The sequence below is a fragment of the Anas platyrhynchos genome, chromosome 8 (genome assembly GCF_047663525.1).
Source record: "Anas platyrhynchos isolate ZD024472 breed Pekin duck chromosome 8, IASCAAS_PekinDuck_T2T, whole genome shotgun sequence".
NCBI classification, from domain to species: domain Eukaryota; kingdom Metazoa; phylum Chordata; class Aves; order Anseriformes; family Anatidae; genus Anas; species Anas platyrhynchos.
The window spans coordinates 30,816,550-30,820,115 of NC_092594.1; the positions used below are offsets into that span (position 1 = coordinate 30,816,550).

General features: G+C 48.7%; 1 long non-coding RNA gene across 1 annotated transcript in view; it reads left to right on the forward strand.

Annotated features, from left to right (window-relative positions):
• Positions 1 to 2,540: 2,540 nt before the first annotated feature.
• The window catches only part of LOC113844333 (uncharacterized), a 194,535-nt gene continuing 193,509 nt past the window's right edge, over positions 2,541 to 3,566 (forward strand). The window contains exons 1-2 of the long non-coding RNA XR_011810892.1: positions 2,541 to 2,560; positions 3,435 to 3,505. This is a non-coding gene — a long non-coding RNA (uncharacterized lncRNA). The remainder of the gene's footprint in view (positions 2,561 to 3,434; positions 3,506 to 3,566) is intronic.

Here is a 3,566-nt window from a genome sequence, read left to right on the forward strand (position 1 = left end):
TGCAGGACAGCCCGTCTTCACAGGAACTTGTGCCAGGTTGCATGGAGGGGAGGTTGAACCCTGTACATTTGTGTGGTGTCTTCTCACCCCTGTTTCCTGCTGAAACCAGAAGCATTGCTCCTGCCCGGACCAAGGAGCTGTGGCTGAACGGTGCTTGGTAGGAAGCCCTGTGGAGATAGAGGGAAGATCATAAGCAGATGACAAATGAATGTTGAAAGGTGAGGTTTGATGAGGGGAAGTGACTCATGGGTTGGGAATGGGGATGGGGTCCCGGGGAGGCTCGGCAGTTCCAGTGACCCCTGGCTGCAAGGAGTCGTGGGGCAGGGGGGAGAGGCCAAGCACTGAGGAATGAAACCAATGGTTGAGTCCGTGGAGAGTTATGAAAACCAAGAAGACAAGCCCAAAGCGGTCATGTGGAAACTGGAGGAATATCCAGCGTTTCCAAACTGTTTGTGCCGTTCTTCCTTCCCTTGGCTTTGATCAGTGTGAAGCAAGCAGAGATAGAGACCTGAGGGAAGCCAGTGAAGTTGATGCAATGCTTTCAAGCTGTGTTCGAGCTCCTGAGCCCACAGCTGCCGTGCTGCGCAGGGATGGGGCAGCAGCATTTCCCAAGCCGCTGTAACATAAAGGAACGGAGTTGTATGTTTTAAATAGTCTAGACGGCCTCAAATGAACCCTCTGATCTTCTCCTGCAAGAGCCACCAGAAGCCAGCAGAGCTGTCGTGTGTCTGCAGGCAGGGTGGATGCGCTGGGGAGGGAGGCACAGATGCTGCCGGCACACATGTCCCACATTAAGCAATGCAAATCGGGGAGTGAGTCACCGACCCGTTTCTCCTCCCACCACACTCCAGTAGATGTGTGTGCAGCGCCTGTGTGCAGCGAGGCTCGGCGGATTTGCATTTGGTTGTAAATACGGCTATTTGGACCCCAGCTGCGCCTCAGCAAATGGTGCCTGAAATAACACAAGGAAGACCTCACGCCTGTAAAACAAGGCTGGCTCAAGGCTCAGGGAGCTGCTTGCAAAGGTGCTGTGGTGGCAGCAGGACACCAGGCCATGCACAAACCCCCTGGTGTCTGCTGCCCACCCCAGCCCCACTCCCTGCTGCCCACACATCCTCGCATACTCCACAGGGGCTGTGGCTCCCATGGCATCTTCACCACTCTGAGATCAGGCAGAGAGCAAGCGCCAAAAGGCATCCTTGTCTTCCTCCACCTCCGGCAGCAGTGAGCTGTTCTGGGCCCTATTAAAGCTTAACATTGACACAGAAGAGAAATAATTAGCTCGGACAGGACGCGGCCTTCAGAGGGATGCAATGCTTATGAGGGAGCTGTGGAGAAAAGTGGCTTTTTCAGACAACCCATGGAAGGGTCAATGTACAGATATGTATGTTGGCAGTAGATGCCTGTTTTTGAAGGTAGATACAACTTTTATTTCACAAAATGAAGGATGGGCTGGAGCATTTGCTTCCTTGGGAGCATTGAGATGGAAACCCCGTTGGTGCCTGAGCTGAGGGGACACCAGAAGGAGAGGCTGCTCGGGGCTGTTCCCCCAGGGTTGGCCTTGAGGAGACGGAGCTGAAGGAGACCCCTTTGATCTGTTGGTCCTTCAGCCTTCATATTTAGTCAGTGCTTCTGGGGACAGAGGAGGCAGACCCCTGTTATTGGGAAGACGAAATTGTTCAGTGAGGTGTGGCAGGATGGAGGCAGACACCGATAAGCACAGCTTTCACTTATCCCTTCTGGTTGGAAAGCCCCCACAGACACCACACAGCCTGCCCGAGGCCTGGCTGGGCCTCAGCCGCCATGGAGCAATTTCCACGCTCGCTTCCAGGAGGCTTGAGGCCAACCTGGTTTAAACTCCGTGTGCTGAGGAGCTCAGTGGGGGATGGCGACTCCAGCCAGGTAGGTTCGGCTCTTCCCATCTCTTCTGATAAATCTGCAGCCGTCGTGAACTAAAACCGAGCGTCTGCAGACTGACAGGGGAATTTCTCTCCCGCTTTCCTAGACCAGCACTTGGACGAGGCTCTGCAGAACTTTTATCATGGATCCCACTAGGCATAATACCGAAGCCTTTATTTAATTGCTGCAGGAGTTGGCCTGGAGTCCTCTATTCCTTGAGTGCTGTTGAGACAAACGTCCCGGCCAAACCATCCGCCCAGGTCCCACCTAGGTGGGAGGCAGCAGCTGGGCCAAGCGCTGCAGCGAAACACTGAGCAATTCACCAGCATCCAGCCTGGCTTTGACCCTCACGCAGAAAGCAGTAGGTGTGACTAGGTTGGACCATTTACCTACAGGTTATTTAATGAACCTGAGCCCTGAAAAGTAGCGCTGCTCTAAAGCCGAGGCAGCAGTGCCCCTGACATTACCTAGCACAGCTTGGTGGCCACCCTCCCTGTAACTGTGTGTGTGCGCATATGTGTTAGGCCCACTCTGTCACAACAGACCCCACCAAGTCACAATAAACCCCACCAAGTCACAACAGACCCCACCCACAGGGGGCTTTCCTACAAATAGCCCTTTACATGCAGCACAAGGTGCTGGGCAGTGGGAGAGGATGGAGGTGTGTGTTCTGCTTGCAGGGGGAAAGAATAGGAAATTTAGGTTACTGGCAACTCCTGTGTGAGGTTTTCTCCTCTGTGTTCTCCAATTAGGAAAGAAATCTCCCTCCACAGCTTGGAAAATAATCTGTGATATTCACAAGCGCTGGATTTATTGATTGTAAAGTTAGAGGTGGTTTTGAGATTAGGGATCCTGACCTTGGATGTAGCTCTTCTAAGGCTGAGAATCCAGGCTGGTGTTTTAGCTGGAAAGCAAAAATTTTGAGTGAGCAATAACAATAAACAAGCTTAATGTTGGTTTGTTATGCCTCTGTCAGGAGAGTTTTAAATGTGGAGCCCTAATTGCAGAGAGAGACAGGTTAATAATGAGTATGTGAAGCTGTCTAGGGGATTGCTTTAATTTTAAATTTGTTTTGGAAAATCTTATTTTTTTTGTGGAAGGAAAAAATGTTTTATTCACTTTCTGGATCTATTTTTAATGGGGGACAGGGAAGGGAAGGCATGAGCTGTACTTTTTGTATATAACCAGTACTTACTTTCTCTGTACTAAAATGGTAGGGGAAAAAGGAGAGAAAAAAAGGTAATATCAGAAAACTATCTTCTCTCCCCTAGTCTGATTGATCAAAGTATTTATAAAAGTTTTTTTTTTTGTTTGTTTTTGTTTTCTTTGAGAATAAATACTGTTACTTTGTGAAATATATAGGATGAAAAAGTTTGTGTTTTGGTGAAATGGGACTTTTTAAAGATTTTAAGATTTGGCCAAATATCTTTAATTGCACTTTCTTTTTTTTTTTTTTTTTTTTTGTGTTGAATTCACCTTGTATGCTCAGAAATCCTTCCATTACCTTTTTAAAACTCTGATATCTATTTTTTTAGGCAGAGCAATGGAGAGATGTTGCTGAAGAGGCTTGCCTTTTTTCCTGATGATCCTCCAAACATCCTGTGCTGTAAGTCAGTGATCAAATAGTTGTAGTCTGGGTAAAGCTTTTAGTAATGAACATCAAAAAA